Source organism: Pseudopipra pipra, chromosome 9 (genome assembly GCF_036250125.1).
Source record: "Pseudopipra pipra isolate bDixPip1 chromosome 9, bDixPip1.hap1, whole genome shotgun sequence".
NCBI classification, from domain to species: Eukaryota; Metazoa; Chordata; class Aves; order Passeriformes; family Pipridae; genus Pseudopipra; species Pseudopipra pipra.
Window position 1 is genome coordinate 22,702,803 of NC_087557.1, and position 13,520 is coordinate 22,716,322.

The 13,520-nt window shown below is 41.0% G+C and overlaps 1 protein-coding gene across 2 annotated transcripts in view; it reads left to right on the forward strand.

Moving 5' to 3' along the window:
* The window catches only part of LRP8 (LDL receptor related protein 8), a 170,695-nt gene that overhangs the window by 22,336 nt on the left and 134,839 nt on the right, over nucleotides 1-13,520 (forward strand). The window lies entirely within an intron of this gene.

A 13,520-nucleotide genomic window follows, 5' to 3' on the forward strand; every position in this document is an offset into this window, starting at 1 on the left:
CTCTTCTCCAGGAATACGAAGGATGAGTCTGTGTTCCCAGCAGTAAAAGCAATTCAGGGGTGTGGGTGTTGGGATACTTGGATTCTGTGATATGGATGAGATAGGAATACCTACTCAGCAAGGCAAAGGGGAGAAAATGCAAGGATGGCAGGACTCCAGCAGGCTCAGAAAACAGGCTTGCACGGGACTGATGTCACTGCTGCAGGACAAAAAGCAGTAAGAACATACAAGACCAGTCTGAAAATCCAGAAAATCTAGTTGTGTTTGAATCTGGGAGGGAGGCCCTGGCAGTTAAAGGCTGTGGGCCCTAATTTGGTTCTGAGGAAAGGCCAGATTGATAGCAGTGTTGGGTAGCTCAGGTCTGGGCTGTGCCTGCCTGTGCCAGGCTCCATCCAAGGGGGGTTTTCTGGTGTCTGTCAGTGCTGAAAAGTGTTCATTAAAGGAGATGGTGCTGGTGTCAGACGTCCACATGCAGGGTTGTCACAGTCTGGTTATTCTGTAAAGATTAGTTCTTTTATTGACTTTTTGCTGAAGATTGGCATGCATTTCCTGAGGAAAATCTGGACACCCTGCCCTAAAAATAGCTGAAGACAACTGGCTTCTGAGGAGTTTGCAGTCAGTCTGTGGCCTTACAGGAAACAAATCTGTTCGTGAGCTTCTGGTGAGCCAATCCAATATGTGACTCTGTCCAGTCTTTTACATGTTCTCTTAGCCCAAAGCCTCAACTTGTTCAAAAAATTCCCCCCAAGTGCAACCTCTCTCATAAATTCAGGTAGGATTTCGGAGGTCAGCATGGCACTGTACCCTTGTGCTGGATGTGGCTGCTCCAGGTACAGTGCCACAGTGGGATTTAAGACATGTAACCTATAGTAGTCCATGGCTTAGTCTGAGCTATCAAGCAGTTGAAGCTCTGCTGGACTGGGCTGTGTCCACAAAATTGTGATGTGTCCATGTAATCAATGAGTAGAATCAACAGGGCTCGGCGTGTGTACACAAGTGGAGAGGATGGATGGTTGTATAACTCACTGTCCTGGCACAGGTCTGTGTACCAGGGAAAGGTGATAAGTGTCAGTGTGTACAGGGAGACACAGAGGTGTAAATCATTTGCTGTATCTGTATCCACTGGCTTTTGGGAGAAGGGTGACTCCACCCAAACGGGAATGGGTGCAATGTGATGGCAGAGCTCTCTGTGAGTTGAGGCAACATGTCTGTGCTTTGCTGCTTCTCAGAAATTGGTCTATCCTTGGCTTCAGCTGCATTTTTATGTGACATTGGACAAATGGCTTAACCTCTCTGGGCATTGTTGCTTAAAATGGAAATGTCAATATTCTTGCCAATCTTTGTGAGCTATCACTGCATTAATGGATAAAAATTGCTGTATAAAGGGTAAGCATCACATACGATGTATTTTATCTTGTTTACTTGGAAAGTAGCTGGGCTACCTTGAAGTGTCACAACTGCCAAAAGTGTACAAGGGAACCTACCATGTTTCCCTGAGCCAAGATAGTCCTAAAACTAAGATTACCTATAAATTCTTCATATTGGTTTAGAAACATATTTTAAGTAGGCTTTATTTAGTGTCTTTAGTGCAGAACTTTGTAATGGATTCTCCAAGCTCCGTGCTTTCAAAAGTTGGTTAGGAAGAAGACAGCATAGACATGACAACCATGGCCTCCACGAGCAAACCTGGGTAGGCAGAGGAAGAGAAAATACATGGTAGTACTTCCAAACAACACATCTTCTGCTTTATTTAATTCCTGGGATCTTTGTTTTTAGCCTCCTATTTTTTAAGCCAACTTCCTGTGCATTGTCATTATAGTTACAATATTTAAAATTACAGTAAATATCATATCTTAAATGTTTTTTAACTGCTTTTATTGAGAAAAAGAGCCTTAGTATGAAAAGTAGCAAATTATCACAGAGAAAGAAAGAGCATTTTAAATGGAAGGTAATTCAGTTTCCTCTACAAAGCAGTAGCAGCATATACATGGACAGGGACTGAAGATGAGGTGATGTGCAGTGGTGAGGTGTTTCTTCCCCCACCTCCAACACAGCCAGACTGGACAGGGCTCTGAGCAGTCTGGCCTAGTGGAAGTTGTCCCTGCCCATGGCAGGGGGTGGAACGAGATGGTCTTTAGGGCCCTTCCAACCCAAACCATTCTGTGATTCTATGCAAATTTAAGACAATGTTTCGATTAAGATCTTTAGGAATGAGGCAGAGGGGAGAAATCACGTTGGATTCTGTTCAAGGTGACATCTTTCTTTATGCACATATATGCTTAGCATTAGCAGTCCCCACTGAGCCTTGCCCCTTAGGCTGGCTTGTTTCTGAGGGTGCTCCATACCCTGTTTTTCTGGCATGTAACTCTTGTTTTGCTGTTGTGGAATCATTGCCTGATGCTCCTGTTTACAGCTGTGGTGCTTCCAACCCTGAGCTGATGCTGAGCCCTTGGATAGTCATGGAAGTGGTAAGTTTTGCTGCCAGGTTGTTTCACGTCTGTGGATTTTGTACTGAAATGGTTGTTTGCTGTGCTGTTCAGACACATCCTCCTGTATCAGACAGTCACTATTTCAGAGTGACTTGGAAATCTTGCAGCATTGTCCTTGGGGACAACTACACTGGAGAAACAAAGCCGTTCCCAGACAAAACAGCCCATGGAAATAAGGAGCCAGTAGGGGAGAGTAGCAAGCATGAGTTGGGGCAACACATGAAAAATCTGGCTCCTGTGGTACCACTTGGTGGTTCCGTGCTGGACCAGGGCACCTCCGTGTTTGGCCCTCTAAAAACACGTGGCAAAGACTTGGCTCTGAGGTTTTTAATTCTCTGCTGGATGCTGACAGCTGGGAAGAAGCACAAAGGCCCAGTCTCTTGTAGTAATAGGGTACAATAGTCAGAACAAATGTCTGTGAGTATCTGTCCATCTCCTTGTCTGTGTGACCCTTTGCTATTTCTTCTTCAGGCCTCTTGGATGTGTTGGTAGAATCATGTTTTCTTTCTCACTGCTGGAAAAACTTTGTGTGGCAAATGTGGTGTGACTCAAGCTGTGATTGGCAATGACTGTCTGAGATTGTCCCTCAAAAGCTTGTTGAGGTTTGCTTAGGACTTGGGGAAGAACAACAGGGAAGGGTTTGGGCAAGAAAGAATCAGTTGCCATCAGAGTTCTCTTAGGCCAAGCACTGTGATCACAAAGCCCTGGCACTTGGCTGGGAGGAAGATGTTGGGGTGTTCATGTTGATTCCCGAGAAGCCACAGCAGCTGTCTGCCTTTGTTAGCTGGCTTCCCTGTTATCCCATAATCCCTTCAGACACTTGAACTTGTCTGCATTTCTGCCTGGATGGTGGGGGGTGTTGGGAGGCTTCTTGTTTCAGAGCCACTTGTGGTCTTTGAATGCAACTTTTTACCCTAATGTGACAAAAAGGAGGCACAAAGCCAGAAGTAGCATGCTGTGCTGTTTATTGCTTTATTTATTTGTGGCCATGTCTGTCACACAGATGCCAATATGTTTTATCTTCATTTACAATAGCCCAAAATGTTTCACCTGGACTGATACACAGTCCTAGGCCAGACAGGGAGATTTTTCTTAGCATGTAGCTTGTTGATGTGATTTTTTTTTTTTTAAATTTTTTAACCCCTGCTTCCCTCTTGGACCTTAAGTTCCCTTCTAAAGCTGTGCATGTTTTCTGTGCACAGTTTGGATAATTAAAAATAGCTGCTCACGGCACTTGGCTTCTGTGCAGTCTTTTATCAATAGTGCCTCTGAGAATACCTTGTGTCTGGATGAATGGTTTTAAATAGAGTGGTGAGAACTTCATGGAGCAAATCAAACAGGCCTCTTTCGCAGCAATCTTTTTTTTTTTTAACTTTGAAATGCCTAGAAATGATTTTTAAACTGAAAACGAAACATAGCAATATTTAAAATTTAATGAATTTCTGCTAATCTTGTTTTCTAATCATTATTAATTTTTCTTATTGTTGGAAAAGTTCACAGAAATTAGTCATCAGTGGGTCATTCTAAGAGTGGCACTGGACATGCAGGACCTGTCACAGCGAGTCTGCCACAGGGGTCCATCCTCATCATTCTGTCCTGTTGATTCCCACAAAAATCAGGTTCATTATCTGGTGTGTAACAAGCCAATAGTGACACACTCGAGAAAGACACTGATTATCTATTTCAGAGCACTGCAGACCTGGTTGCTTGGTGGTGTTCCACAAATGAAGCACACAAACCATCAAAACCTTTTACTATTTATACATTTCAGCAAACAAAGGAATCATTGGCTACAAGTTACATAGTTTTCTTATTAATTAGTATTCAGTCCTCTGTTCTTTGATGATCCTCTTGTGTCTCCTGCTGATTAGTCTGCAGGCTCAGTCTTTCTTGTTTTGGGTGGGTGGGTTTCTTTGCTCCATGGTCTGTGATCTGCCCCTGCCAGAATCACCTGTTACGCAGTCAGAGGTGATTCAGCACAGTTGCTGGGTTGTCTTTATTAGTTTCTTCCTTATCTTGGGGGTTCTGCCAAATATCCTTGTAGCACGTAAATTCTGCATTCTTTGTGTCCACTATCAGTAGCACAGCCTTCTCCCCAGGCTTTGTTAACCTCCCCCTAGGTCTGAGATCACTGAAGCACATCCAGCCTTAAACCTTAATAAGGCAATTCTACCAACTAGTAATTTGTTTTTCTAACACCTGGACATCACTTAGAGCTTGTTAGCTGCTCTCTATTTTGTGGACTAAATCTCCCTTCTTGTTGATTAGGCTTGAAAGTATACAAAGATCAAACATTAAAGAACATACTTTCTTAAGAAAATTTTTCATATTTCACATTTCACAACACTGTGAAGAACCCAGTAGGGTGGGCTTAAGGGGCTGGTGCCAGAAGGTAGTTAAAAAACTTATCAGTGAAAGTTGCTACTTAATCTCTGTCAGCAATTATCTTGGGCTCTGAAACTAAAGACATTGTATCCCATTAAAATTAGAATTCTCATTTTAAAAAAACCCTGTGAATGTATGGTCAAAGTAGTTGTGTTGTTTCTTTTCTCCCCTTCTGCAGGAACCTCCTCCTTGCTCTCACCACAAATCTGAGATATGTGGTCACGTTTTCTACTGGAAATCCATTTAATGGTTACAATCTTTCACTGATTTAGTTGTGACTCGTCAGCTTCCTAGTCTGCCATGACCCACCTATTGTAAGAACGTGCAGAGTTCTAATTTCCATGTAAGAACGTGCTAATTTCCTTTTTGTCCTGTGCTATTTACTTCATCTCAGTACTTTGCCATGCTTTCTCTTCACCTCCTCTCTATATTAAACAGTTCAGGAGGAAATAGGAAAATGTAGGAATTGCTGTTGTCTGTGGTGTACTCAGCCTGTGAAATTAAATTTCAAAGCCTTTGTTTTGGTACATTTCACGAGTGATGCATTCACTTAAATAAGTGTGGGTAGATTTACAGGGAAAAGGTTTCCCCTCTACATGGAAATTTTGCAACATACTTACTCTTGTATGTTATTTCTCAGAAAAATCCCCTGTAGGTCTCAATATCTTACTTATTTTAAAAAAAAAAAAGCCAAGGGAGGCTGTTTGGAGCATGTAGAACATTGCTTGAACAGAGGAGTTTTGTTTGTTTGTTTTTAATAAACAGAAATATCTTCCTAATAGAAGTGGAATAAATGTATACCCCTGTAGCATTGTGTTGCAATCATGACTTGTGAATCTGCACGTGCAAGCTTGTCCAGGGCTGACTTTCTAGGAAACTTGTGGCCTGAAGAGCTGGAAGTAAGGTGGTACTTTTTCTTTAAGCATGTACACACACTCAGAAGTAAAGAACAGAAGTTGGGGGTGTGTGCCTTTATGTGACGTGTAATTAATGTTATGTGTTACTGCAATATTGATATTTCTTTTCACCACTGACTGACTTGGTGATGTCTGAGGCATTGATATTTTGAGTCCTGGACTTGTAAGTGGGGGACATGATAGGTTTGATACTATCCTAAGTCATCTTGATAATGGTTTAATTTTACCTTTGGTGAGTTTCTGATGCTGACTTTGTTGACCTATACTTTGGGAGAGAAAAGTAATGTACATGGTCTGAAGATTGTAGAATGACTGTGAAAGTATGAAAAGGAGAAATAATGAAGCCATAATGTCTAGGTGATGTTTTTGTTTCATTTTTCTTCCCTGTCCCCTGTTTTGCAGCCACACTGCAGAGAAGTGAAATGAGAATTGAGTTATAGGTGAACAGCTGCAGAAGTAGATTCCCAAGGAGGCAAAGTCTTCTTGTGTGTGTACAAATACACAGGAGGGTGTGAAAGTTTGCTTCCTGGAGAAAAGCTCATGTGCACACTCACTGATAGTGGGGCTTCCCTTCAGAAGTATCACTTCCCATTCCTGCTTACATCCAAGAGCAGACAGTAGAGTTTCAGGATGGCTCAGTGCTGACCCTTGTGTTAATTAGTAACTGTCATTCTGGTGTGGGGATGGTTTTCAGTGTCAGCCTTTCTGGCTTCACTCACTTCTCTTGAATTTCAGTGGAAATTCACTGTATAATCCAGGCCTAAAACCTGCTAAGCACTGACATAGGAGCAGAGCCCAGCTCTTCTCCTGGTCTGACTGGCAGTATATAAGAAGCTAAATGAATATTAATGCTTTCCTGTCGACTGGCAGCTTGGTTTACTTGCCTCTTTCATCTTCTGCAGTGAAGTATGTGCTTTCTGGCTGGGTCATTAATAAAACAGCTAGTGGGTGATTTATTTCACCTAAAGTACTAGTTGGCCATTGTGTCTCCAGTGTCAGCAGTGAATGGCTTTTCTGCTGTTGTCATGGTCTCCCTCTTGGTAATCACAAGGATTCAGGAGAATGCAAGGGACCAGTATCGTGGGGAACTTGCTCACCACAAGTCTTGCTCCTATTGTGCTCTTTGTGCAGTTTTCAACTGAACATGAGTCCTCTTTTCCTGGGAGACACCAGGACCCCCTGGGCCTCTCAGTAAGAATGCAGGGACCCTGTTACATCCCTCGTGGTGCAGAGCAGATCAGACTGCTATAGCCAGCACAAAAGAATATATATTTTTTCCAGACTGCTGGAGATAGATGTTGTCTGTCCTCCTTCCTGGTCCGGAGGTTGTCTTACCAGCTATCTCTGTGTGTCTGATGTTTTCATGGTTCCAAGTCTTGCCTGTGGAAAAAAAATCACTGATTACTTGTCAGTCCTAGGAAAATATATTATCTAGAGTAACAGAGTTGCTCTATAGTCTCAGTTAAGCCTGAACTAAACAATTTTGATGCAATGAGCAGAAGAACATGATCACCTACTCTGAATGTAAGATCTATTAAGGAGATCCTATAGGATCTCTAGGATCAATATATAAAAGGTTCTTCCTCTAGAGAGTGTCAGAAATGGGCTCAAGTTAATTGTTCTGGATTTGGACCACTGTTCAGTTATCAAAATAATTTGGTTCAAAGCTAAGTAGTTCAGCAGTGAACTATGATGAAGCAAAAAGTGTCCTGGAATATCGAGACACATAAAGTTCTGAAACAGATCAGAAGTCTAACGTAGGTAGCTTAGACTAGAAGATTTTGTTATAAAAAAGAATGGGATCCTTTCCCCTGCTAATTCTGGGATATAATAATCTTTACCACTTGTTTGCAGCCATTAAAAAATTTGGAACAAGTCCTGATTGTAGGGCATTTATTCCCTCCCCTTTGGTTTTAGTGGAAGCTGCACATGCACGTGCTGGTTACTGCTTAACTTGCCAAGACGGTTGTGCAAATTCTTGCTCGTGGATGTGCTATTTCAAGTAAGTGATTACAGGTCTAAAGAGACAAGTGTAAACTCTCAATGGCTTCTGTACAATGTGCATTCTCCTACATGCAGATGAATTTTTCTGTTTTCTCCTTGTTGTTTCTCCTCTCCTGATTTTTTTTTTTCAGGCACATTTTTGGCATCTGCTATCAAAAAATTTGCCCCTTCATTAAGATGGCAACTTTAAAAGACACTGAAAGGCTGAAATAACCATTCCAGCTGGTATAAGCAATTGCAGATATTTCCAGACAGCAGAATGACAACCTCAGTGAAGCTTGGACAATTGCTACAGAGACGTTAATCAAAAGGGACACAGGCAGATTCCTGTGAATTATTAAGAATGCAATAATGTTTCTGAAGCCTTGATATGCCCTGATGAACCATTCTTAGGGAACAGATTTTGCCTGTCCCAAGCTCTCTTATCTGGTGCAGTGGAGTAAGAATCAGCAACCTTCTCTCACTGCCTTTCATCATTTGGAACATCTTTTCAGCTTTGAATCTCCGAGGCTGTTTCATTGTGCTGCCGTTCCCCTCCCACCCTCCCGCTTTGTTTGCTTGACAAGGAGAAAAGGCAGAAAGTGAAGCACGGAGCCACATTTCCATAAGCTTACACAAACTATTTCTTTCTTTTCCTTTCTGCCCCAGACAGGGTGCTTATAATTAGTCATCCCTGCTGTGGTTGAAGCAGAGTTTTTAGAAGAAAGCTTTGGTGGTTTCTTACCAGCAAGAGAAAGAGTAAAAATAAAACTCACGCGGTTCATCGTTAATTTGGGGAATACTTGTTAGCCTCATAATCCAGGCAAATAATTTCCTTCAGCCATGTTTGTTAGAAATACTGGAGCAGAGACCTAGTGGTACTTTTCCTTATCATGCTGAGATCAGACAGTGCTGGCAGCATTTGGTGTCTTGAAGCTAAATGCAGAATTAAAAGCTTCTTAAAAAAGCAGGCTATTAAAGTGGCACTGAGAAAACTGGTTACACTGCTTAGTGGTTGGGTGGGATCATCTGAGCATCTGCTGTTAATTAAAAGTGGACCCTGCACTTTGCAGAGTGCAGGCCTGGGATGAGAGGGTGTTTTTTGTGTGTATTTTAAGTCCTCCTGAAACTGGAGTATTAAGCTCTTGGGTTTTTACCAAGAAGCAGTTCTAGTGTTGAGAGAAGAAAGAGAAGTGGTGAAATAAAACTTCAAGGAAATTTTAATTCCTACATGGGAAGTCTCAAGTGTAAATGGAATTGCAGATTCCTCCTGGTAAGAATTTTGGTCTAAGTGATAAAGAGAAGTTATTTCTGTCACTGTTCTTAATACTTGCTGGGTCATTATCCTGTCATGTAAGGAGCTAAAATGTTACCTATCCTTCTCTAACCTTGCAAAGCTTATTTTCTTGTCCTTTTTTAGTAGAAAAGGAATGAAAAAAATCTACTGAAAAGTACACACATAGACCCTGGCTATGAAAGTCATGTTGTGTTGCAGCAGCTGAAGGGACAAGTCCTTGTAAGCTGTGCACAAAATTTCCCTTTGGTTTAATGTAGACAGTTGAGTGTACAGAGCTTGTTGGTGTTCCCAGCTGAGTGTACAAAGCTGAGCTCCAAATTCAGTTCAGATATAGTGAGAGTTCAGGACTTTACACATTACAGGAACAACCAGCATCTTCCAATGCAAATTACTCATGCAAAAATTAGACCCCACTACTATTTTTGCCATGCAATAGATTCTTAGAACTGTTGATTCCCATTTAATAGATGTGATATGAAAACCAATTCATTAAACCTGCCTTATTTCTTCCCCCCCCCTTTTTTTTTTTGATAATCACAGAGAAGTTTGGTTATTTCCTGCTGTAAACGTGAAATTGCATTTTTAAGTTCTATTTATTTTTTTCTGAAAAATTTTTCTGGCAACTTCAACCACTGCTTGACTGAGAAATGGTTCGAAATTACTTGGTCATTCTGCTGGGGAGGAACAAGGATATGAAAAAGGATTTGACTTTTTTAAGCAGTAGAGATTCAGAATTTGAAGGGTAACCAGGCTGCAACCCAGTATTGCTTAGTTTTTATTGAAGTAACTGAAATTCTCTTTTAAAGTCAATCCACTACACAACACATTTATCACTTAACTGAGTTTTAATTGACTCTTTATTATTATAATGATGGGAATAATGCTCTGGTAAATGTATTTTCCAGTTACTGACTTTGGTAATAAAAAACAGCCTTGGGTTGCAAAAGAGAGGAAGAAACCCAGTTTTGTGGAAATAGGTTGTCCTTCCATTTTAAAGATAAGAGGGTCTTCTTTTAACCTTGGATGGACATTCCCTAACTTGTTTCCTGTCTATTCTTCATTATGTTGGCTCCTTGCCTTGAAGAGGGGATGGCTTTTTAATACAGCTACTGAATTCCACCAACTCACAATCTTTCAATCCAATTACTATGGTACATTAGCTCCTGACTCTCTCCCTCTCCAGCTACAGCACTTGTGAATCAAGTGTTTGTTTTTCATTGCAAGTTTTCTGATAGAATCAAAGGATTTTCTCTTTTCCTCCTACTCCTCAGCCTCCATTGTCAGTAGGGCTCTCAAATGGTAATGACACCGGTTTTACATAAAGCATCAGCACTGGCTGCCGTGCTTTGCAAGATAGAAAGCTCGTTGTAAAGCTGAGCTTGGAGACAAAGCAAAGGTTCATGTTCCAGAGCTGCAAACATGGCTGGAAAAGGGTTAATCCTAGCTGGTATTAGTGCTGTCCTAAAGAACAACCCATCCACTTCCCTCCCCTGAGAATAGTAGTATTAGTTTAGTACAAGATTTTGTATCGTACTCATCTGTTTGAGGACAAAGCAGGGAATGATAAACATAACTGTTAAATCTAAGGAATGTGCCATAAATTCTGAGGGAAACGATGTTCTTGTCTGGAAGGGATAAAAATTCTTTATTCTAGAAATGCCAATTTTGAAATAGTTGTGCTTGGGGTGATAATAGCTGATGATGAGCAAAAGATATGTATTAGAAATTCTCATGGGATTTGTTTTTGAATTGTAACCCCACAGGGTGTTCCACTGAGTGCCCTCAGCACAGGTTGTGATTTGACTTAGAGCACTTTGTTCAGGCTCTGGGAAGGGAGGGCTTGGCCTGTGGATGACACTGATCCTCAAGTGGCTCCAGAGCCTGGCTGGCTCCTGGCATCCCTTCAGGTGAGGGCTGCCCTGCTCTGTGCCAGCCAGGAATGCCAGCGTGCTGCCAGAAACCACCACAGTGCTGTTGCGTGTTGTCCTCGTACATCTGGGGTGTGCTCGGTCTCCTTTCCTTCCTTCCCCAGCTGATCCCTGCTCCTGAGGGCACTCCACAGCCATTGCCATGGTACACACACATCAGCCCCAAAATTGTTGAGCTGTGCTTGGACATGACGAGTTTTGAGATGTAACACTTGTTTTCTGTGACTCGTTCTAGTTAATCTGTGAAGTTTGGCAGAGAAAACTGTCACTATGAAAAGCTGTGATACCTACCCTGATATTTCTTTTAGTGCTCAACATAGTTTGTGTTTAAGTGGACAGATTTTTGCCTCCAAAGTACCTTGCTTTATGCTAGTTCCAAATGGGAACTTGATTTCTAAGCCAGTTTCTGCTGCAATTTTTACTGAAAAGTCTTGGAACTGGCTGGGGCTGGATGTGCTGTGAATACATTAAAGCAAATCCTGTATTTGTGCTCCATTCCCTGGTACAGGAATTGAGCATCTGTTTTGACTGGCAAGTGTCCCTCAGCTGTACTCACACATACAACATCACATGGGAGTTTGTGGACAAATGAGATGCATACATACAAGATATCTTGTACGTTCAAAAATGTGCAAATGCCTTTACTGCTGGTAATAGAAAGAACTGAACAAAATATGCCAAAAGATATGGAATAAATTCCAGGTATGATAGCATTTTTATGATAAGCAATATATCAAATTTATAACCTGCTGACAATAAGTTGAAAGTTTTGCAAACCTCTTTTGTTACATAAGTCTAACGAGGGGATTAAATACTAAATGAAAAGTAAGTAACTTGAAATATGGGCAAAGCAGAGGTCGCCTGGTACTGCCACATCCAGTTAACGTGACATAGCCAAGGATATTGAGATGCATTGTAGATGTCCACTTTGAACTGTGCTTCTCCAGACCTGTGAGGTTGTGTGATTGATCCTTTACAGGTAGATCATTCCCACCTGGGTGTGCAGGGATCTGTCGCTGTGCTCCTGCAGGGGCTCTGTCACCATGGAAGGTACCAGGAAGGATTGGGGCTCAAAGGAAGGGGCAGCCAGGAACCACTCCATGTCTCTCAGGCCTCATACCTTTGAAATCCTTCATGGATTCTGCAGTGGATTATACCTTTAAAAATTATAATGGCAATAAACACCCTTCATCTTCTGAACCAGCAAGATGTATTTAAATCACTAAGCATCAAATAAATACTAAAATAGTCTAGAAATGTCTTTGGAAAAATTGTATAAAGTTGATGTTTGTGTTGTAAATGTACTGCAGTAGTTTCAGGAATATATTTTAAAGAATTAATTGAAAACTAAAGAAGGTCTAAAAAAGATTGTAATTAACAAAATAAATCTCAAACTTTGAATATAGCAAAATAAATTTGAGGGAGCTCAACAACGTTCCAAGACCTGAGGTAGAATTTAATTTCCAGTCTTTACACTCGAGTGATGATGTAGCACAGTCAGAGTTTTATACAGTTGTAGCATTCCCTGTTTTTAGCAGCAAGCTGCTGCTTTTTGGACGAACTAAGGTGTGCTGTGAGCTCACTTCTTATGAGCAGCCTGCCCAAGCAGCCTCCCTGAGCTTCCTCTGAGGCAGAGCACAGCTTTGTCCTGTCTTTTACTCCATAGCTGCATCACAGCTGGGTTTGGGGTCTTTCTCAATGCAACAAGGCATGTTTCGTTATTCTAGAGAGGGAAGATTTATGTATACACTGGATGAATCTAGCTCAGGAGAAAACCAAACTCTTCCAAATTTTACAATGAAACATAGCACTTATTAACCATCTTGCCTTGCAAGGAAAAAACATTTCAACCATCTCACCTTTACTTTAGAATTTTTTATTGTATTTATGGTGTGGATTAAATTCCCATTTAAGCTTAACTTTGTGTTCTACTGCTTCACTTAAATTAAAAGGTTGTATAACTTCAAATACTGATGACAGAACTCTGTCTTTCCTCCCTTTATAAGGGAGAAGACTATCCATATATATACACATACACGTATACTAATTATGTACTCAGTCTGTTTTCAGAGTGATTCTGAAGATGTGCTTTATTTTCATTTAGTTTGTGTTTTCTTCTGGATATGGATCTTTATTGTCACTATTTTGATTTTCTAAAGAGTGGTTGTAAAGAAAATGGCAGCAGCACATTGATCATTGAAGTATCTTTTTTGAAAGAACTGTGAAAAGAAAGACAAATGAACATTTCATCATTAAGTATGTTTTGCAGACTTTTCCAGTTTTGAAGTCACCTCCATGAGTTTCTCCAGCAGAACTGGGAATTGGATACACACTGTTGTTTGTATTATACTACTTAATCTCATTCTGTGCTTAAAATATTAAGAGGGAGCTGTTACACTAAGGCTCTCAACATTGCTAATGTGGAATTTGGAACAGTTGTTGACAGCAAAGAAAACATTGCACAGTTTTCCCAGTTTTAGATAAGATCATGAAGGGGAGTGTGCTTAAAATAATAGGAATA